General features: G+C 30.7%; 1 pseudogene; it reads left to right on the top strand.

Annotated features, from left to right (window-relative positions):
* Positions 1–25,596, top strand: part of LOC149577491 (uncharacterized) — a 95,767-nt pseudogene that overhangs the window by 4,760 nt on the left and 65,411 nt on the right.

The following is a 25,596-nucleotide window of genomic DNA, read 5'->3' as shown; positions in this document are numbered from 1 at the left end:
AAGTGACATTTACTAACTTAAATAAAACGTCTACAATTTTATTAAATTTACACATTCAATAAAATTACACATTGTTACATAACCTTCGTATTAATCATTCTTAATTAAATCAAAAATTTAATTAATCTAATTAATAATTATTTACTAAATCTCACTCATTGATAATTTATCTAATTATAAATATAATTTCATAATAAAATTTTAATATATTATTAATAATCAATAATATAAATTTAATCTAATTCAAACTTAATAAGAATTAACAACAAAAAAATGATTTAATTTAATTAATAATATATATTTAATAAAATTTATTACTAACAAAAATAAAATAAAATTAAAACAATTTAATTTACTGCGATTTGCTTTTGCATAATCGCAAGCCTTATTAAAAGGCTGCTGCTGGCGGCAGGCCTGCTGACGTAGGACATGTGGCAGCTCGCCTGCGCAGTACCTGCGTCAGCAGGACTGCCAGCGGCTCGTACGTTGTGGGGATGGGGGAGTTCATGGCCCCCACTTTCCATTTGATTAATATTATATTTATATATATATTTTTTAAATTTAATTTCTTTTAAAATTTAGTATGATTAATACATATGTTTAAAAATTATAATATTAGACATTTCAAAATTGTTTTATAAATTTATAATTTTTTTATTTATTAAAATTTATAATATTTGTTTCAATCAATCTCACAATAATACCCCTTTTTTTTTTTTTAACGTTTACATCATTATTCTAATAGGAAAACTAATTTTAACCATTCAATATTTCTAATTCAAAATTATCTTTTTATATCGAGCTTTTCCTCAAATTAATTTATGTTCTTAAAATCTATTGAACATGGACAATGTTTGTCTTTTAAATCTCAAGCCTGATTTTAATATCCAATAGATTCTCGTATTTGTCTGATTTCTTATAAAATCTTATTCATTTTAGAATACAACCCTCTAAAGTAAACTCAGCTACGTATCCATCTAAATCCATGTACAGATATTTCTCAATCAAGAACAAATATTTGCATACCAAAAAAGAAAACATCACATGCAAAAGACACGGAGCAGACAGAAGTTTGAAAAGTGAAAACTACTATACAATTAAACCACGAGATCCTACCTGGATCTGATGCTAACCTCTGACAATTAGATACAAATTCCTATCGCAAGCAAAATCTTTCAAGCCACGTAAAGTTCTTTTCTTTTCAAACCCTTCAAGTTGCCCACCATAAACTTGTGTGTGCCCTGAAATCTGTGTGTAGCCTGAAACTTGTGTCTGAAAAACTTCTATATCCAATAATGACCCGAAAACCTCTAATATAGAATCTAATTACCTTTTAGGGTTTTTGTCACCACCACTTCTAAATTAGAATAATTTTATTTAATTAATTCATTCATGCACAATTAATTTTCTTTTTTTAATTAAGATATTATTTTATTAATCCTTCATGCACTTTAAGTGAATCATTAAATTACTTTATTTAACTATCCACTTGACTTCTATTTTAACCAATTTATAACTTATAAATCTCATGCGCACTTAATGCGATTAAATATCTTTATTAATTTCACATGTTTAATCTTTTCAATTAATTTCTTTTATTTTCAACTCATGCATAAATCACGCGAACTATAATCTTTATGATAATTAAATATCTTTTCACTTTTAATTTCATTTTTTTAGAAACTTAATTGATAAAATATTTATTAACTTAAATAACAATAATATTTAGCATTTATTTAAAAATGCACTCTAAATATATTATTATTAAATTAAATAAATATAATCACGTTCTAAATTTAAACTTTATTTAACGTTTTAATATATTTAGAACGTTTAATTTGATAAATATTTATTAACTTAAATAACAATAATATTTAGCATTTATTTAAAAATGAACTCTAAATATATTATTATTAAATTAAGTAAATATTATCATGTTCTAAATTTAATCTTAAAACTTTTATCTTCAATTTAATTCTTTATATTTAATTAATTTCTCAGTTAATTAAATATAATTAAATATTCATAATATCATAATAATTCTCCATTAAATTAAATTATTAATTTAATCTATTAATTAGACTTAATTAATAGAAATTCATCAAAGACTCAAAACAACATACACACAAAATACTCATGGGTTTAAAAAGGGTAGACAGTCTGTTACGAGTCCTCCTTGCAGGACAAGTATTATAGGCTTAAGGCTAGGATTGGACCTGATCATTATCTTCCCATTCTCACCATTTGAGTATTTGTAATAGGGCACGCTCATCCTGGCAATTCAGGGAAGTCGATGCCCGGTACCTACATCCTGTATAAAAGACGAGCATGTACATGTATATAATATATCTAAACTAAACAGACAATGGCGGGGAGTGGTTCATCGTGTAGATCCCGACTAGCAGGTGACTATGACTCCCTCCCTTAACCACATCAAACACTTCAGATAGAAAGATAAAATAAACACGCGCACCATACACATGCAAGTATGGGGTAAGTATCGTAAAAATCACAAATCTAAGATCAAATGCATACATATAATAATGCATCTCTATCAATACAACATAATCATCATTAAAGACATCATGTTAACATTTTTATAAAAGAAATCACATTTACTAACTAGGATCATTAAAACAACACATGAATGAAATCAACTAAGCAATAATAACTGATACCTTTGTAATCAAAGTCATGAAATAATATCATAATATTACAATTCTAGTATCTCTAAAGCTAATCAAAGCATAAAACCAACCTAAAAGAATTTGACAATGATAACAAAAATGCGATCTAGGGGCAGGCACTACAGAAGACTCTCTTATTCTCATCTTAAAGATTTTGGTTGTCAGGCTTTTGCACATGTGCCCAAAGAAAAAAGAAGCAAGCTGGATCCTAAATCCGAGCCTTGCATATTCGTTGGCTATGGAGAAGATCAGTTTGGCTTCAGGCTTTGGAGCTTAACTGATAAGAAGATTATTAGAAGCAGAGACGTTGTCTTCAATGAGAAAACATTTCCAGCATTAAATTCTCAGGAAATGTCTGAAAAAGAATTTGTGCCAATCGCTGCACAAAGGAATGTTGGATTGAATCCACAAATAGTTTCTAACACTATTTCATATAGTCCCACCTTTGTAATATTTCCAAATTTCTCATCTTCTTCCACTCTTGGGAACACAGGACATGATGATAGTTCTACAAGAGTTTTTTGATATCTCTTCTCATGAAAGGAATTTGTCTCTCCATCACGATCAAGCTTGTGAAAGTTTTTCAAACCAAAGTACAAGGGATCCTCTTACTAAAATGGGCTATCAGTCAAAGGACTATAATGCTCATCCACAGATGCAGGGTGGGCAAATAGAACTGCAGGACATCAATCTGGAGGATGAGAGTAATTCGCACGCTGTGCCAATTGATATCCATGGCAATCCCGTCTATATACAGAGTACTCACAGTAAACGTATGTCACTATATCCATTTGAGCACGGTGGAAACTCAAGCCACAATCTTGGCAATACACATGGGCAATTTCAGAGTGTAGGTCCAACTAATCCGCAGCCTGCACATAATCCACAAGGGGCAAATGAAAACTAGGTTCAAACACACGTAATAGAGGTGAATGTGCAGGGTGCAGAACTCCATCCGCAATGTGTTAGAGCTATTTCACAGGGTCTGCAAATTGATTTGTAGGATGTTAATGTGTAGGGTAATCATGGTGGGAGCACAGACCAGCATCTTGGTAATTCATGGGAACAGCTTCATGCAGAGGAGACAGTTTCACGGCAGTTTCATGGCAGTCAAAGTCCCTTTCACCGTGTAGGTAATATGGCAGGTAGAGGTAACATGTCTCCAAATCAACATAGTTTACATACCGGTTTTGAGGCACCCAATACAAATATATCACAGGGAGAAGGCACACTTCAAAATAATCTTCAAGTGTTTGATCAAACATACCCTCATGATATTGGAAACAAATCTCACAGTTCCAATACACAACAAAGACGATACATTGTCTCAAAAGGAAGCCCTCATGAGTTATGTGATATGACCATTTCAGAATCTAATAAAAATCAAAGTGATGTCTATCCTAAAAGGACTACTATTAACGATAGAGGAGAACAAGAAAATGCTCAAGGCTTGAGAAAGTCTACTAGAGAAAGGAAAATACCAGCTAAATTCTCTGATTATGAATTATTGTATGCTGAAGAAGCAGAGCCTTCAATTCTAGTTTCAGAATTTTCAGAACCATCCACATTCAAAGTAGCTCTCAATGATGTCAATAGTGATAAATGGTAAACAGCGATGCGTGAAGAAATGGATTCTTTACTCAAGAATCGAACCTGGGATTTGGTCTCTCTTCCGCCTAATTGAAGACCACTTAGGAACAAGTGGATATATCGTGTGAAAGATGAAGCGAAAGACAATAAACGCTTCAAAGCCAGATTGGTGGTAAAGGGATTTGATAAAAAACAAGGGATAGATTTCAATGAAATCTTCTCACCAGTTGTCAAAATGACAACTATCCAAACTGTTCTAGGATTAGCAGCTGCATGGAATCTTGAATTATAACAACTTGATGTGAAAACCGCTTTCCTACATGGTGATGTAGAAGAAGAACTGTACATGGAGTAGCCACAAGGGTTCGTAAAGAAGGGACATGAACACCTTTATTGCAAATTAAATCGGAGCTTGTATGGCCTGAAACAAGCCCCAAGACAGTGGTATGTAAAATTTGATCGCTTCATGGCTGAGCATAATTTCACAAGATGTGAATCAGACCCATGTGTCTACTTCAAGAAACTTCCAAGTGGAGAGTTTGTCATCCTTCTTCTTTATGTCGATGACATGTTAGTAGCTGGCACAAACAAAAGAATCGTTAATGAGTTGAAGCAAAAATTGGCAAGCAAATTTGCAATGAAAGACTTAGGGGTGGCCAAAAAGATTCTTAGCATGACAATCACAAGGGATAGGAAAAAGAGGGAAATCACTTTGTCTCAAAAACAATACATTGACAAAGTTGTTGAAAGATTTGGCATGGCTGAATCAAAAGTAACTCCTATTCCTCTTGCTGGTCACTTTCAATTAAGTTCTGAATTATGTCCTCAAACACAGGAAGAAAAAGAATTTATGGAGAAAATTCCATACAAATCAGCCATTGGTAGTATTATGTATGCTATGGTTTCTACTCGCCCCGACATTGCTCATGCGGTGGGAGTTGTGAGCAGGTTCATGAGGAATCCCGAAAAAGCTCATTGGGAAGCCGTCAAATGGATACTAAGGTATCTAAAAGGCACTTCAGATTATGTTTTATGTTTTGGCAGAAACAAAGTTCAGCTACAAGGTTACACTGATTCTGATCTTGCTGGAGACTTGGATAAATGAAGGTTTACCACTGGTTACACCTTCACATTTGCTGGAGCTGCGATCAGCTGGGCATCACAGTTGCAACATTCCATTGCTCTTTCTTCAGCTGAAGCTGAATACTTAGCTCTTTTCGAAGGTGCAAGGGAAATGATTTGGCTTTAGCAGTTACTTGGTGACTTGAAAGTTCATCAAAATGAATATAATCTATTTTTTGACAGCCGTAGTGCGATCTTCATGGCACATAATCAGTCATCCCAACGTCGCTCCAAGCATGTTGATGCACATGCTCACTTTGTTCGTCATGCAGTCGAAGAGGGCAAGCTGAATGTTGTCAAGATTGACACCAAGATCAATCGGACTGATATATTCAAGAAGGTTGTTGCCAAAGAGAAGTTTGAATGTGCTAGAACTTCTCTTGGGCTTGTGAAGAAAAGATAGATCATTCTTTGAGCAGGGTATTGGGTGATCAGTTGCAGCATTGGTTGTCCTTCAGGTGGGAGTTTGTTGATATTGTGAAGGCCAACAGTCATCATTGTTCCCTCCAAGAATCGAGTCTCTTGGTTTCCAAAGACTCTTCATTTGTAATATTATTGGAGCCCATTTATATGCTGCTCCTGCTCATTTTGTGAATAACTTTTTCTTATTAATTCAATACTCTACAGTCTGGACGTAGCCACTATTGTGGTGAACTAGGATAAATCTGGTGTTGTGTATTTCTTCTTATTGCGACATTTAATTTCTTTGTTTAAATCCTTTCAATTGGTATCAGAGCCTGGTTTTGGCTTGGTCATGGGTTCAAATCTCCCCGGTGCCTTCCCGACCCGCGTAAGCACGTGGTATGCGCATCGAGGGGGAGATTGTTGGGTGATGCGACGTGCTCCCCTGCCCATAGGTGGTTAATTATGTGGTGTTCCATGTTCACTAATAGTCATGGCTTTTGGTACAACGACAAATGGGCCCTACAGGAATCGGTTTGTCTGAGATGGTTGGACAAGCAACCGAAATCTTCCGTAGTGTATGTCTCGTTCGGGAGTGAATGTTTTCTGTCGAAATATGAGATCTTTGCTCTTGCATGTGGTTTGGAATCGATGGGGTTGCCGTTTCTGTGGGTGCTGCACTTCCCTCATTTTTCCAACGAGGAATGCAACGTTTTGGAGTTATTACCAGAGGGTTTTGAGACTCGAACTTGAGACCGGGGGCTCATTTACGGCGAGTGGGCTCTGCAGTTGCAAATTCTCTCGCATCCGTTGGTTGGAGTATTTGCAAATATAAAATAATGATATATTATAATATTTTTAAAACTATAACAATAATATATAATTTATATTAATCTAAATTTTACAAAATTCATTGTAATATATAAATTGTTAATAGTTATATAATTATGTAATCCTATGAGATATAATTATATATTTCTCATTCTATAGGGAAATAGACTATTATTTACCAATTCATAAATAATATTTAACTTTAAAAATGCAATATGGAGTATCCTCCTAAAAAAAGACTCTTATAACAATTAGATGAGCCAATTAGGTAATTTATATAATTTGTAAAATCTATAATTAAATAACCAAATTTTAGAACTATTGCAATTGCTCAAGAATAATTATTAGTGATTGGTGAAAATTAATTCTATTTTTGGATAAAGTGAATGAAATAGTATATTGCCTACAACAACTAAAATAAGATAGAAATCATTCAAATAATTTTATTTATGGAAAATGATACAAAATAGATGTAGTGATCATATATATAATATTTATATTAGATGCAATTTCCATTACTGTAATACTATAAGGAAATACTCTTAGACCTTAATCAATGATCTTAGTCTTCTCACATTTTATTATTCATTTCTATTTTATAACTTTAGGTATCTTGAACAAAGAAAGGATTAGTTACATTATTTATGATTTTTTTTTATAGATGTTTGAACATCATAAGTGATAGAATATCATGACTTTACTTCTCAATGTATATGGTATATGCAACTATTCTATTACTTATGCAAATTATTATTATTATTTCATGACATTATCTAAAGTAAAGGAAAAAAAAAATTATATTGTTACACTACTCAATTAGATTTGACTCTAGAATTTAAAAAACTTCAAAAAAAAAAAAAAAATGCAATCAACCAAAAGCATTAGAATCCACAAACACATATTTTCACCAATATCTAGAAGGATTACTACAAATTGCACCTTGCCGCTCGATTTACATCTAGTAAAACATAATGACATTAAAATTAAAATCAACAATTGTGAATGAAGCACAACATACCCAGTTTCATAAGAATACGAAATCTAATTAGTCTATGCATTGACGTTCCTTAGATGGAACAAATTGATCTGACAAGTGCTTAGACTCAAAGTAGTCGTCTTGAACGGTGAAGAGAAATTGAGTAATCACAAAGGAGTGATGGTTTGACAGGGTATTAATCTTGGCATTCCATCTATCTATGGCGTCTGGTCAAGCAATTCATTCATCACTTTTGGAGAAAGTTGTACTTCAAACAAAAATCGAACGGGAGAAGTCGTGAGACCTTTCAATTTGAATGATTTGACTAATAACCAATCTTCTCTTCAATTTATTCATCACTTCTGGAGAAAGTTGTGCTTCAAACAAAAAGGGGACCGAAAAAGTCGTAAAGACATTACATTTTGTATTCCACGTTCCTCACTTCCGTGTCTTGTTATGCCCACAGTAGTTCTCAACAGAGACAATTTTGTTTGTATTCTCTCACCAATCTATATTGTAGTTCTATACTACTTCGTGCTTCTTGTGGGATTGGGATTCGATTTGGGACTGGGATATAATTTTTGAAAATGATAATAATAATACCAACCAATTTTGCAACCTAAGAATGAAGATGATGCTCCTCCTCGCACTCTCTTTCTCTGCTTTGCTTGCTCATATTGCCGAGTTTTCTAATTATTAGTAGCTGTCTTGTATAAGGCAGGGAACTAATGTTTTTGTTTGACCCTTCTGGTTCTTTTTTTGAGTAAGCAATTATCACATCTCTAAAATTTTAGGTTGATTATTTTTAAATTCATTTATCATAACAAAAAACCTTTTTTCTAATTGGTCGTAGACTATTTTTCTGCTTTAATGCTAATTTTCCAACCTAGAAAATGTAAAGAAAATTGACAGGATAAGGATCCAAGTAATGCAATGACAACCATTTTTAGAAATTTCCTAATTAACGTATTGAATCTATGTGGAGCTTTCTAGAGTGAACAACACACCAAAAAAAAGTTGCAAGGTTAACATGTCAATATTGTCTATTCCACTTTTCCAAGTGTGGGGACTTTGGATGCGATTTGTCCAGCCACAAAATCATCTATATTTATTACAGCATTATGAAAATATATGGGTTTTTGTTTTCACATATTTCAAGCCAAAATTGACTATTTAATAGAATACTAGACGACGATGCCTAAATATACCTAAGAGGCTAGCATATGGGACTTCCAAACTCTTTCCGAATTGTTTGAACTATTTAGATTAAATTTATTGTTTTAAACAAGAGCCATGAAGTTAAAATATTTGTTTCTAATATCCATCTTTCACACTCAAAAAAGTTATAATTATTTAAAAGGTTTGTTAAGGTTATCAAATTTTAATTATAATTATTTCTAAGGTTTGTTAATTTTATCAAATTTTAATTATACATGCATACAAATATCCATTCTATTCTTTAATTTCTACATGAATTTATTTGTATAATTAATAATTTAATTGTACAATACTTAACATATATTTATAATTATTAATTTTAAGATAATTTTTTATAAAAGTTAATTTTTTTTATAAGTGATTATATATATATATATATCAATTTATTCAATAAATTAATCTATATTTATTTATAGGTTTTGTTAATTTAATCAATTTTCAATTATTTCTAAACATATATTTGTTATAAGTTTTTTTTTACCATTTTTACTTTCCTAATTACATTTTATTTCAATTTATTAGTATAATTAAATTGTGAACAATACACACTTATTAATAAATTTATAATTAATTATAAATAAAATTATACAATTTGAAATAAAATAATTATTTAAACATAGTCGTTGGCATGGTGAAAATAAATCGTAGAGTTTCTTTATATGTAATGAATATGGGTTGTCTACACATTTGAAGTTTGATTACTTTAGCAGTACCCTACAAGTCATTACATTTTTATACACATTTTAGATGCATTACTTTTAACAACCAAATTCACCAAGCAAAAGGGGATTTTTTAATGTTGTTTCTCTATTTTTAATTTTTTAACAATGGGTAAAACACTTTGAGACAATTTAAGTTAAAATAAAAAAATTAAAAATAAAATTATTAATAAAAGGAAAAAGTTAATTACAAAATAATTATAATTTGATGCTAGTTTAAATTTTAAAAAAAAATACAATTATAATTTTTTTTTTTGAAAAATATAATGATAAAAAAGTGAGAATCTAAATATTTAAAAATTTATAATCATTTATGTTGTCAATTATTATTTTAATAGCATTTCAAATTTAAACATATGAATTCTTTCATTTCTAAAGTTTTAGAATTTTAAAACTATTACACTAGAAAAAAAAAATTGAGATATATTCTTAGGGATTATTATAAGATTTTAAATTGTGTTGTTGTCAACTACAATTTCAATAATATCTCAAGACGTTTTAAGTTTTCTAATTAAATATAAATATAAATAATATATAACTTACCAATATTTCATAAATCTTAATCTCACTTCATATATATTACAATACTCTTGTGACTTGTTGACATATATTAAATATTGCTTATAGACATTAATATTATTTTCAACCCAGAAATGTAAAAGGTAGAGGAAAAGAAGAATAACAAAGGCACAAAATCATCTTGAAATCTTGCAACACTGAGCTTAAGCATAAACATTCCAAGATGATACCCCAAAAGGGAGGGACTCAAGCTCACAAAGAGCTCTTGTTCTAATTAATCAACAAAGTCTTAAAGACTTTCAAGGATTCTCTATATAGAAAAAATATATTTTTCTAGTTTTTAATATATTATCATTCAAATAAATTTATTGTATAGGAGATCAATTGAAAAATTCAAATTTAACAATAAAAATAGTTAAAATATGTTTTCTAGAAAAAAGTTTAAATAAATAGAATTAAATAATATATATGGTAGATAATATTCAATTTTATAATTTATTAAAATTATGTTAGATCATTTATTAGATTTTGAATTGTGTAATGCTAGTTTATTTTCATATGAATATAGTAATGAAAGTATGTCAACATGAAATGTGCTTCTGGGTATGGTTTGGGAACTCTTAATATTGAAAGTACAAATTAGGTCCATCACGATAATGATTAATCATTGCAATTCCTCCTTTATTTTTCCTAGAGTTTTATATTCTTAGGATTGGTAGATTTGTGGGAGACCTCTTTGGGTTTTATTTTCTTATTGTGTTTCCTATTATTGGCTTACTTGTTTCAAAAATATTTTGTAATCTCCTTGGAGATTATTTTTAATATATAAATTATTCATGTTGATCATATCTAGCCCAAATCTCAATCTCAACCTAAACCTTAACCCCAACCCCAACCCCAATCTTGTAATACATTTAATCCTACTCACACAATTAAGGCACTTGATGGTCCTTTTCATATTGTCTCTAAGATTACTAGTCTTCCTTGTCATGGTATTCTTATTGATCCCTTATGCATGGTAAATGTGATAAATAAAGAGCATATTTATAGTAAATGAGTACATAAAAATTATTATGATATATCTAATGTTTTTATTCAAACTTGCATTGGTTTATGTTATCCTTCCCATAGTTCCATTTCTTTTCCTATGGAAGTTTGTGCTAAATCTATGGATAATACTTTTATTGTCATTCCTACCTCCGATCAACTTCAATTAAAATTTGATCTTCATTGGCATACATGTATGAAAGTTGTGGCTTCACCTATTCATATATGCCTTAAATTTTTACATAATGAAGAAATCATGACTGTTGACCATAGGCTTTATTCAAATTTTGTACATTAAAAATATGTTACCCTTGATGTCTTATGGTCTTCTAGGGCTCAAATACTTTTAGATCATCTTGATCATCTCTTCCAATCATACCAAAGTTTCAAGATTAAAAGGATTTGTGAACTAAGAAAATTGAAGGATGATCCTGGTCATGGTCTTCTTGTTAGAGTGGAGTTTCTATTGCACCAAAAGACTGATCTATCAATGCCTGATACAACCACTCAACTTATAGTACATAGGAGGTGGTTAAGCCCTTGTTATGAATCCCAAGGGGAGTGCTTAACAAATTTCTAACAATCTCCCCCTTAGCATTACCTGAGGGTCTGAGGATTCAAACCTATGACCAAGATCTGATACCACTTGTTAGAGTGGGGTTTCTGTTGCACCAAAAGACTAATTTTTTAATGTCAAATACAACCACTAAACTTATAGTACATAGGAGGTGGTTAAGCCCTTGTCATGAATCTTGAGGGGAGTGTTGAAAAAATTTCTAACACTTGTTCCTACACCATCTATTCCTCCTCCTTACACTCATCCTATTCTTACTAACTCTTAAACTACTATGTTTCCTTTAGTTCTTCCACTTAACAAAGAAAATAAGCTGATGTTGATTGATTTTATTCTTCCTCAAATATCTCATAAAATTAAAATTAATTAGCATGCTCATGATCATCATCGCAAGCACTGAGCTAGAACTTGAGAAAATGCTTATCAAAAAAATTCTTCATCCCATACACCTATTCATACTCCAGTTTCTTTTGAGAATACCATGATTTAGCCTATGGAGGAAGCGAATAAAAAAAAATTCAAATGAGCAAACATGGATTATATTATGATTAATTTTGATGAAGAAGACACTCTCGATAATGATGTTAAAATGATACCAACAATGCTAGACATACCAATGATTTTGATGATATGTATGCAACTATTAAAATTGATTTTGATCTACTAGTTATTCTTTCACAATAATTATCTATCACTCATGTAGTAATTATAACCATAGCATGACCTACCTTCACAACACAATCCTTATTTGGAGCTAGCTATTTTTCCTTCTTCAATGCTTGGAAGTAGCCCACCTTCCCTAAGAACTAAATACCAAGATGGGGTGGAGGGGGTGTGGTAGACAATACACTTGATTAGCTTCTCCTATACAATAGATCTTTGTGTTTTCTTGTCATAATATGCTTCCCTTGTCATGTGTTTCTTGTTATTCATCTTGTTTATAATTATTTAAATGACCCTTATTTCTCTATTACCACAAGGTGATATACGAATTAAAAATTTGTATCATTTTTCTATTTGTATATGTCTTCTTCTATATGTTGTTATATGTTATGTCATACATGCACAATCATTTGTAAATAAGCCTTTGTGAATGTCTATTTGGGATAATACAAAATGTAGCACCTATCCTTTTTGGCCTTTGTAATGTGCTCCTAAAAGACTCTGATTCATCACTCTTACATGTTTACCCTTGATTGTGTTGTAGTTATACTTTAGGGAATGATGATATTTTATCTTGACATACTTTTACATATATTATCATATGATCATACCAACCCAAAGTTGGTATTTTTCTTTTGTGTTATTTCTTGGCATGTGTTTATTCCCCTTGACTTGTCCTTTATCGAGGGCATGCATAACTTGTATGTCTCTATTGGATGCATGTGTTCCCCATTAAATCCATTTCTCTTATTAAGGCACTTCCAATTTCTTTAATGTACGGGCATACACTCTACTCACATTTTTTGCACACACCCATTGTTGACAACTAGATCCCTAATGGACATACAATCATTAAGGATTGATTCCTATCTTTTCTATTGATCCCTTATGGACATACAATCTCTTAGGATATACCTCTCCTTTCAAACCCCTTTATAGGCATATGATCCTCAAGGACAAGTCCTATATGGATTAACTTTTCCTATACAATGAAGACAATGCATTTGGTTATATTGTCCTATACGATGGATCTTGTGTTTTATTGTCATAATATGCTTCCCCTACTATGTGTTTCTTGTTATTTGTCTTGTTTAGAATTATTTAAATGGCCCTTATTTCTCTATTAACATACAATGATCTAGGAATAAAAAATTCATAATATTTTTCTATTTGTACATGTCTTCTTCTATATGCCATTAGATATTATGTCACATTTGTGAAATTATTTGTAAATAAGCCTTTGTGATTGTCCATTTGGGATAGTGCAAAATGATAGTACCTAATTTTTCTGGTCTTCGTCATGTGGTCTGAAGAGACTCTTCCTCATCACTCTTACATATTTTTCTTTGATTGTGTTGTAGTTATACTTACTTTGGGGAATGGTGATAATTTATTTTCACATAATATTAGGGTGAAAGCACAAACCTCTGTCACCCTATTGTAAAGGAAAAGGCTAACAAAAGTATAACGAGTCACCTTAATTGATATAAAACTAGTATTATTATTTAGAATTTGAAAATGATGTAAACTAGTGAAATGTGTATAAATTGATCAATTTTAGGATTATAATTTTAACAATTATTTTGAATAAGAATTGATATATATTTTTATAGAAATTTTTTTACTTGTTGAAAAACGTTGAAAATTAGGGGTCTAGTTCCCACCACAAAACTATATGGAAATAAACTTATTTCCCTTTGACCTCAAACTATGTTATAGATAACATATATATCTAGAACATTCTAAAATAAAAATTGGTTTTAGACCTATATTTTCTCTTTTATAATTATTGAAATTTCAACTTACTTGAAATTGATAGTTTTCACCTCCCACCACATTTTTCAAACTATATATATTTTGACGAGAATAAAAATTATACATTCTAGAAGAGGACTCTCTCCTCTAGAACATCATATAAGTTTCAAATTTTTTTGATATGATTTAATATTTTTTCTTTCTCAAAATTGACATCATTTCGAGTGTTAAAAAATGTGCTTATAGATTTTTTTAAATTATAATATACTATATCTAATTAAAACACTATAAAATCTATATGATAATATTCTTGACTTTGAACTCTATAAAATGGTGTTTATAAGTTATTTTAAAAAATCATAAAAAATAGCAAGAGTTATTGAAACATTAGTTTTTTGAAATAATTATATTTCTTTAGTAATTGAATACAAACTAGTATAAAACATGAATTTAATAGACATTTCCAATTGAAAAAGTGTGAGACCATATATAACTTAGCTTGAATGAATTTATCTAGATCATATGTTTGAACAATATTGATTTTTAGATATAAATACTCAAATTCAGTCCTTCTAATCAGTCATCTTGAAAGGTGACACAACTTTGTACATTTACCCATTACATATAATATCATATGATCATAGCAACCTAGAGTTTGTAGATCCCTTTTATGCTATTTCATGGCGTGCATTTATTTCTCTTAACTTGATCTTTCTTGAGGGCATGCATAGTGTAAATGTCTTTAGTGGATGTATGTGTGCTCCATTAAATCCATTTCTCTTCTTAAGGCTCTTGCAATTTATTTAATATATGGGCATACACTTTGCTCACATTTTCTGCACATACACATTGTTTTGATACTACTTAACAATTGGATCACTAATGGACATGCAATCATTAAGGGTTGGTCCCTATCTTTTCTCTTGATCCCTTATGAACATATAATCTTTAAGGATAGACCTCTCCTTTAAAACCCCTTTTAGACATACAATCATTAAGGACAAGTCCTAGATGGATTAACTTCTCCTTTACAACACAAACAATACACTTCTTCTCCTATACAATGGATCTTTGTACTTTCTTGTCATAATATGCTTCTGTTGTTATGTGTTACTTGTTATTCATCTTGTTTAAAATTATTTAAATGGCCCTTATTGCTCTATGTTAGTGAATAGATTGTCATCCAAGAAAATACATGCAAATTAACTCTAAATGCCCATTTATACGAAGACTAAATCAACACTAACAATTGGGTCACTCCACTATTGAAAGAGTGTAAGCCCCCTCTGAATTTATTCGGGTACAACTCCTTGTATATGAGTTACAATGAGTTTAAATTGGATGCTTTTAACCAAAAAGCACGAAAAGTTTGCAAACATCTATTCGTAAACACTAAATAGATGTGAAAACTAAGTGATTGAGAAGAAAAGAACAACAAATAACACAAAGTCTATTTGCCTAGATGCTGGATTAGAAAGCAAAAACAAAGAATGTATCTTCCATCCTCTTGAGAAAATGAAAAATTAGAGCTTTTAAAGATATCTTGGAATGATAACATATTTGGAAAATAGTGATATTAAAATGAATTTTAGAAAAAATTGAAAACAATACAAAGATCATGATTAGTGGAATGAAACTACCTCATAATCAAAGCTTTGATGCAATTATCCTTCAATCTCCCTTCTCTAAAGTGTAAAAGACATCAAAGATCTTCTTACACATTCACAATCAAAGTCACTATCTAAAGAAAACTGAAACTCTTCCCTTGCATTAGGTAAAACAAATTAAAATTTATCCCTTTCTCTAATACACTGTTTAGAGACAAGCTCTGCTTTCCCTCCCTCACAAGAAATGGAATAATTTGGAACAACTTTTTTTCCTCCTGCTATAGTACACAGTCTGCAATCTCTCAAAGAAGAAAAAAAGTGGAACCCCCATTGTTTTTTCTTATGTCTTTATGATTGCAATAAATAATCACGAAACTAAAGCCATTCAGTTTTGTAACTGAATCTTGAAAACAATCTTTCCTCAATTCCCCTTTTTGTAATGAAGAGTTATTGCCTCTTTACTAATTTCTATTCCAAGAAACTACTCCCGTGAATATGACTTTTCCTTTCTAAGGAAATCCCCATTTTACTTCCTTTTAAATGGTATATTGAGGCACCACAATAAATTTGTGGCTCCTTAATGATTGTTTTTAATGTTCCCATTTTCCCATATATATGTTTTAGGCTTATAGAACCAATTGACAATTGTCAATTCACCGGCACTACGTGTCAAGACTACATTGGAACACATCTATGATCTCTACTCGAAGTTTAATTATATGCATAAGTGTAGGATGACATTCATTTTCCATACCATGTTTCAGAGTGAACTGCGAGGTTCGAGTCATAATGAAAACATGTACTTAAAGGGCTCAGTATGGTTTTCCACTTCCAATTTTGTTTATCTATTCAATTTAGTCACCGACTGATTTATTGATGCCTCCAATGCTTTCGGGCGTCTTCCCCTGTGTCTTGTACCAAGAAAACCTGGGCTCAAACATTTTGTTTTGTGGGTCCCTGTGCCAATCGGTAATCATTCACTAGGAAACATCTGCATGCGATTATCAAGCCTGCGATGACATAGCATTCTGTACAACTGTTATCAGTCACCTTGAATCAAGTTCTCATTAATCTCCACAAAGCCCAAATGCTCAAATTGTGGACTTCTAGCAGATACGATGTCTTTTGGATCACCGTGGTGGAGAGGAGAAGGGTGCCGCCACCAAGAAGGACTTCAACATACCAAACTGCGTAACCCATTTGGGCTTATGCTTTCGGCTTCGCAGGACCAGCCGGGCTCGGGCATATTGTTAAACAATTCACAGTTCCCACCAAAAACCTTTAATTTGCTTGTAGAAGGTCCTTTCATCATGTATCTATTGGCTTGAATTCTGAGTAGAATTGTTTTCGGGTTCTATGCTATGGATATACAAAGCTTAACCCACCACGTCAAAACTCCATCGGGCTCTTGGACAATTCCAGTGTTCTATAAACCGATTTATGGCTTTTATGACTTTTGACATTCTGTCAAATAGATCACATGCACCTACACATTACCAAGTACCCGCATGTGGCTTGTGGTTAAATAAGGATTCGTTGAACTGTCCAAACCTTGTGGTGACCCGATGATGTGATCGGTTTTTATGATGAAATGTCCTGATCGCTCGATCATCTCCTTCAAGCCAGTACCTAACCTCCTCTTCCATAGGCTTTGTGATCGTGCCATGATGCTTTTGCCATGTTCTGGTTTGCGGCATTCACATACACACAAGAATGAGAGATCAATTTTTGGATGTCCAGCTTGTGTGTCAGCTTTGTGACCCGACTTCGCATTGTATGCCTATTCCTCAGTTCTGCGCATTTCTATGACGGATGATCACCGCTTGGGGAGCTCTGTCAAGGAGAAACGTAAGGCATGGTCTCGGTATTTTGTCAAACACTTCAAACATAGTCCTTCTTAATACTCTGTACATGAGCTCAAAACCTCTGACAACAATCTTTTTAAGTTTTTCTCCTTTTCCAATTGACGATACTAAGCCATGAGGACTCCATCTTTGCGGGTGTTAAGCATTTATCATTACTCATATCGATGCTCACCCATACCAAGCGTGCATCTTCTCTTTGAAAAGCTTATTCTCCCTTCAGCATGTTCAATGTCTTCCATTGAGAGGCAAATGTAAATGTCACTTTCAATCTCAAACATATCAATCACCGGTTGGATTTGAGATTCCGTTTCCCAACAATGACAGGAGGAATGACTTGGAGATGAGTCGGGCTCGATAGACATTCTTGTTTCTTGAGCTCGACTACCGATTCAATTCTTGTGATTTAAAAATCCAAGCTCGGCCTTGGTCCTTTTATTACACACATAATCATGGTGCTCTGTTCAGCACGTACCATCCAACTGTTAAGAATTTATCATAGTGGTTCTATCTGATTCATAAGGGAAGAGGTCTTAAAATTACTGGATGTTCTTTGATTGTTGAGCAGATGTATGGTAATAATACACTGAATCTCCTATATGATAAGGCACTTTAGATATCAAGTTTCAGTATATGGAGATGTTCATGGGCTACTTTCTCATCCAAAAATTCATCATGTGACTTACAATATCCTTAGTACATGTCCAATTTGAAATCTTTGAGCTTTTCTCAACTTGGCTGAGATATTGATTTGGTGTATCTTGCTGAGATTGAGACATTAGTAAATTCAAACTTCCACATTTAGATATGTATTTTTGAACTAGTGATATGAATCTCTAGGCCTTGAGAACCTGCATGTCAGGATTTGAAAGAATCTTGAACCTTTAATGGTGTGTAATATGATTAATTGAAAATGTCATTCATAGAACTTGTAGCCTAAGTTTTACTAACAACTTTAGTAACCCCATGATCAAGATGTGTGCTTGCATCTCTATCAAACCACCTTTGAATGAGTTTTGCTCCAAATTAAAGCATTATCCCTAATCACACCATTAATGGATTGAGATTCTTGTCATAAGTAGTTTAATTGGCATTACTAATTTAATCATGAGCATGGGTATATGTTGTTCCGGACTTGAAATTTGGACCATTAAATCTACATTTTGAATCATTGCACTGTGTTGAACCTTGAATTTGTAACATAAGACCTAAACTTTGAAACTTCAACTTCTGAATTATTGGACCTCCATATCAAACCTACAAGATGAACCACCTCAAACCACTTCAAACCATGGTTCAAAGGAGTTCAAGGTCATAATTTGGAAGTTCAAATATTAGGTCTATGTTGGGTACCAACACTCTATTGGCTCAAGGTGATAAAGGAATTAAAAATTCATAATCATTTTTCTATTTGTATATATGTCTTTTTCTATATGTTGTTAGATGTTATGTCGTACATGTGTAATTATTTGTAAATAAGCCTTTGTGATTGTCTATTTGGGATAATGCAAAATGGTAGCACCTATATTTTTGGTCTTCATAATGTGGTCCAAAAAGACTCTTCTTCATCACTCTTACATGTTTTTCCTCTATTTTTTTGTAGTTATACTTTATTTCCAAGTAATGATGACATTTTATCTTGATATAATATTACATACATTATAATATAATCATACCAACCCAGATTTGGTAGATCCCTTTTGTGCTATTTCTTGGCATGTGTTTATTTCCCTTGACTTGTTATTTCTTAAGGGCATGCATAGTGTAAATGTCTCTACTGGATGTACATGTGACTCATTAAATCCATTACTCTTATTAAGGAACTTGCAATTTCTTTAGTGTAGGGGCATGCACTATGCTCATATTTTTTGCACACACACATTATTTTGATACTACTTGACACTAACTTCATTCTACTTCGTTGACACTTCTAGCTCTGTAGACACTGATAATCTTGGTTAACACTACTTTTTGAATGGTTTGCACTATGATCTCGGTAGACTCTACAAAGCTTGGTAGATTATGTGACACTCGACAGACTTGGTGATGCTCAATATACACTACTATCTATATGAGAAGCTCGATAGCAATGTAGACAATCAATCCAATTAAGTGTTTAGTCACTAACTTGACAAATGATTTGACCAAAAGGTCAACATATGAGTTGTAACTTCATCCAAATACAATGCAATGAAATGTGACTATTTTATTTTTGCCTTCATATTTTATTTTTCAACTTGTGCAAGACAACTAGCCTATTCCCATCCACTGCTTAGTAACTAGTGATTTTTTAGATAGTTTCAAACTTTCAAAAAGTGCAATAAACCAATAATTGAAGGGTAGTCTACCATAGGACATGCCCTATACTCAAAATATAAAAGGTGACACTTAATTGAACAACTTTTCCCATATTTTCCACTTCCATTGCTTTCCCAAGGAAATCTTCATTAAAACCTTTTACTATAGAACACTTCTCATATAACTTGTATAATTCGTCATTCCTGATATGCAGACAATTTTCCTTGATTTTTCAAGTTAGCAAGGATTTTTTTAACTCCATCTATAGTTTCCTTTTTGTAAACTTTAAAGACATGCTAGTCTATGATATCAAGTTTAAGTTGCAACCTCTTTCCTTCTTTGTTATCTCTATGCAAATCTTAAATTTGCATCTTATTGGAGGCTCAACATCAATTGGGTTGGGTATTGGTTCAATGAACTAGAATTTTTACACCCATTCTAATTGAAATTTCCTTTTGGATATATTCTAGCAAGATCGATCTTTTTTTAATTCCAAATTTATTTTCCCCTTCTATGCACAAACATCATTTATGACATCACATTTGGTTTTCTCACCCAAGTCTATAATGTCATTTTTGCTGTTACTTTTTCTTTTCTCACCCAAGTCTATAATATCATTTTGTGACTCCCTACTCAAGGGAACTGCCTAAAAATCATGTTGAAGCTCATCCTCAACTAAGATTTTAGGTTCACCAACTTGTGATGAATCTCCTTTTTCAATATGCACTAGATATGTAGGTTGTGAATCTTGTAGGTTGCCAATATTTCCACTACCAAAGTATGCTGATAATTTGATCTAAATTTTGGTGGCCTATCTTGGCTTTCAAGGATCCTACTAGAACCTCTCTTTTTTGACATTGCAAACCAATAAAGTCTACAAAAAAAATTTCAACTTGTTGAACAAAAGACTGTGACAATAGAATACTTGGACTATGTATAACAATAATAATATGGTTCATTCACATAAATAGGGTATACCTACTATGATACTACCCAATAAAATTCACAATCCTATCTAAGCATGTGAGATGTCCAAAGGGTATCCACTACCCACTCCCAGTGGACAATAAGAAATAACCACATAAAAAATAAGTTAAAAATTTCTTACCTTTTAGGAAAACCACAAGATATGTTTGGTCAATGCACTCAACATGCTGAAAATTCCACATGAATAAGAAATGTTAGACCAAAAAAAAGTGAATTGTGTAGAATAATAGAATCTTATGAATGTATAAAAACCAAACTAGGATGGCAAATTGTGTGAGATCAACAAGCGGGAATGTCAAAAGTAGATGAAACGACACTTCCTATATAAGCCCAAAATATAAAATAGTTGGCTAAATGGGGTTGGTTGGTGACATGTGTTGGTAAAATAGTAGGCAATGCCCAACCCAAGGAAAAATATTTTGTTATACTAAGGGTGAAATAACATTGTCTAATAAGAAAACAATAGGTAAAGGATGACAAAAAGTTTAAAATAATTGTATCCTAAAGATGTATTACACTGGTGATTGGACTGGGATTTTTCACCAATTACATTATAACTAATGGGTTACTAGCCCAAGCTTTAGACCCAAGTTTTGTAAATTTTTGGTGACACAATTGACCAACTATATATGTTATATTTAGAAAATGATGATCGGTCGAGGATACAAAATCTCCAATTGTCAAAGATTTGCTACAAAAAAATCTTTGATGGAGAAACATGATGATAATTTAGAACATGGAGGATTATGTTCTAGAATCATATGATATTATTGAAATTATAATAAAATATTTTTAATAAACTAGCCATGTGAATTTATATAAGTAATTGTAATTTATCATTTATGGATAGTTGACCTATAAACTTAATAAATCAATATGTGCAACGTTCCTTTTTAAAATTTATATCATCTCATATGATATTCTTTGATTTCTATCTATGCTTTATATATGAACTATTGAAAAATAATGTTCAATGCCAATATTTAATATTGAAGCCCCTACACAAAATTATAAGTTACATAGACATAATCCATCATTAAAATAAACTATAAACACACACACACACACACACACACACACATTCACATTTATATATATACATACATATATAAACATAGATACATACATATATACATACATATACATATACATATATATACATATACATATATATACATACATATATACATATATGTACACACACACACACACACACACATTCATTTACATACATATACATATATGCATATATTTATACATATATCTATATATACATACATGTATACATATATACAGACATAATCCATCATTAAATTAAACTACACACACACACACACATGTACATGTACATGTGTGTGTGTGTGTGTGTGTGTGTAACTGAAAAGAAATTAATGACTGAACACTACAAAAGACTTAATAATCAAATGTATGCAATAACTATCATAATTATATAAATTGCCAAAATAAAATCATAAAGAATATAGGAATATTGGCCTTTTTCTTATAGCGAAAACTCTTTAATTTAACAAACATTGCAAGAATGTTTATGCTAGTATAAATTATTACCATAAATATTTATTTTAATGATAAGGAATTATAGTAATATTATGGTAGAGATATTATAGTATTGGTATTAACAAACAATTGAAATATTGAGAATTGGTGAGATGAGAGAGAGCATATTTGGAGACAACAGATTGGAAGAAAAGTATATCCACTAGTTAATCGAATGCCTTGACCCCTCTCCCTCAACAAATTAGCATTTTTCTTAAATTTCTAAAACTCGTATTTTTGTTCTTATCGCTTCCATTTTAATAATGATTAAGAAGGCAGTCTTGTTATAATAAGATTTTGATGCAAAACTTTAATGATAGGATATTGCAAAGTGTTTTTCCACTTTATAACAAGTTTACCAATATTTACTATAGTAAATTATAATGATAGTTAAAGGAGTGTAATTAATAATATTATAATTATATAAAATTTTGTTTCTAGATTTGATTGTCTATGTGTTTTTAGCACATTCTTACATTCTTTCATCTTGATGGTGTGATCCAAAATGTTGATGTTAAAACACACATACAATCGAATCTAAAGGCAAAATTTCTTATGACAAATGGATTGTGGACATTTGATAACGTTAATATTATAATTGCAATAACAATTTTTAAATGAAAATTGTATTTGTAATTTTACTAATAATTAGAATTTATATGTATAATAAATGAAAGATTGCAAATTCTATAATATATAGTACTATTATAAGATATATTATAGAATGATATATTTTAAATATATGAAATTGTAATATTTACTAACAAAATTTATATATTACAAATTCAATAAAGTAAATATTTCAGAACTTATAATAATAATATATTATGATATTGTTCAAAATATAACAATAAAAAATGACATATAACATAATATTTTATATATTATATGATAATATATTTTAAATACATTATATTTTTATTATTATTTATAGAATGTATATTTTAAGTTTCATATAACTTGTATTTTCAAATATAAAATAGTGATATATTATAATATTTTTAAAACTATAACAATAATTTATATAATTTATATTGATTTAAATTTTATTGAATTTTTTGTAATATATAAAATGTTAATAGCAATATTTATATAATTATGTAATTTTATGAGATATAATTACATGTTTTTCGTTTCATAGGGAAATAGACTATTATTTAACAATTCATAAAAATATTCAGTCTAAAAAAATGTAATATGGAGTATCCTCAAGAAAAAAACTCCTATAATAGAAAATCAGATGAACCAATTAGGTGATTTATAGAAAATATAAAATCTATAATTAAATAACCAAACTTTAGGAATATTGCAATTGCTCAAAACAAATTATTAGTGATTGGTGAAAATTAAATAAAGTGAATGCAACAATATATTGCCTATGACAAGTACAATAAGATAGAAATCATTCAAATAATTTTATTTATGAAAAATAATAAAAAATAGTTGTAGTGATGTAGTCATCATATATATATATATATATATATATATATATATATATATATATATAATCTCCATTACTATAATACTACAATGAAATATTCTTAGACCTTAATCAATGATCTTAGTCTTCCCACATTTTATTATTCATTTATATTTTATTACTTTAGGTATATTGAACAAAGAAATGATTGTTTATAGATGTTTGAACATCATAAGCCATAGAATATCATGGCTTTACTTCTCAATTTATATGGTATATGCAACTATTCTATTACTCTTGCAAATAATTATAATTATCTCATGAAATTATCTAAAGTATAGGAAAAAAATAGAAAAGAGATCCTACAAAAGTTGTCTTACAATTACAATCTCAAAAAAAATGGAAATGGCTAGATCTAATGTAAACAAGGAGAATTTTACATTAGTTCCCTAAAAATATATATCAATGAAGATTACATGTAACCTATAGGTGAAAATGTTTATATTGGATAGAGGTTTTCATTCACTAGTTAGTTGTGGGGTTAGGGGTATTCAAATGCCAAATGAATAGGATGTTTGTTCTATTTGTGAAATAATTTATATCAAAAGGATGACACATAAGAATCCTACAAAATAGGGGACATTACAAGTTGAAACATTTTTGGAATGTTGTCACATACAATGTCTTCATTTTTTTTGAAGATTTGGAAGTGGAATGTCTTTGTCAAAATGACCTATTTGATAACTATAAGTATGATAGCATTGTGAAATTGCTAATACAACTTGTATTTATCTTGATTTTATTCAACAACAAAAGAAAATGATTTCCTTTGATAAGTGGCTAATAAAAAAGAGACAATATCCTAATAAAATAATTCAAATACATTCAAAGAAATACAATCAACCAAAATTATTAAAATGGACACACATTGACCTTCACCAATAAGATAATTACCTAAACAAAGCATCAATATTAGTATAAATTACTAAACTATAACAATGCTTTACAACTTGATTGATACTTATGCAATGCAAAATATTTATATTGTTACATTACTCAATTAGATTTGAATCTAGAACTTATAAAACTTCTAAAAATATGCAATCAACTAAAAGCATTAGAATCCACAAACATATATTTTCACCAATAGAATGACTACTCTCTAATGTATACATTAAGAGCTTGTTTGGTTGGTAGAATAGGAATATAAAATTTGGAATATGTTTTCTATTTTTCATTTGGTTCGCAAATTGGAAAAGGGAATAGGAATACATATTTCCATTTTGCCTCTTAAATGAGCTTATACCCATTCAAACATAATGACATTAAAATCCAAATCAAATATTTGTGAATGAAGCAACATACCCAATTTCATAACAACATCAAATCTAATTAATCTATACGTTCCTTAGATTGAACAAATTGATGTGACAAGTGTTTAGACTCGAAGTAGTCTTCTTGCCCGGTGAAGAAAAATTGAGTAATCCACAAAGGAGTGATGGTTTGGCTGCATATTAATCTTGTTATTCCAACTATCTATGGCGTCTGGTCAAGCAACTCATTCATCACTTTGGAGAAAGTTGTACTTCAAACAAAAATCGAACGGTGAAAAGTTGTGAGACATTTCAATTTGGTCTCTCAGATTGCTCAGTTTGAATGGGAGTAACTTATCTTCTCTTCAATTCATTCATCACTTCTGGAGAAAGTTGTGCCTTCAAACAAAAGGGAACCGAAAAAGTCGTAAAGAAATTACATTTTGCATTCA

This window comes from Cupressus sempervirens, chromosome 1 (genome assembly GCF_028749045.1).
Source record: "Cupressus sempervirens isolate cs-2001-9-10 chromosome 1, ASM2874904v1, whole genome shotgun sequence".
Taxonomy (NCBI): Eukaryota; Viridiplantae; Streptophyta; class Pinopsida; order Cupressales; family Cupressaceae; genus Cupressus; species Cupressus sempervirens.
The sequence above is the reverse complement of the archived record's forward strand: the minus strand, read 5'-3'. Positions and strand labels throughout refer to the sequence as shown.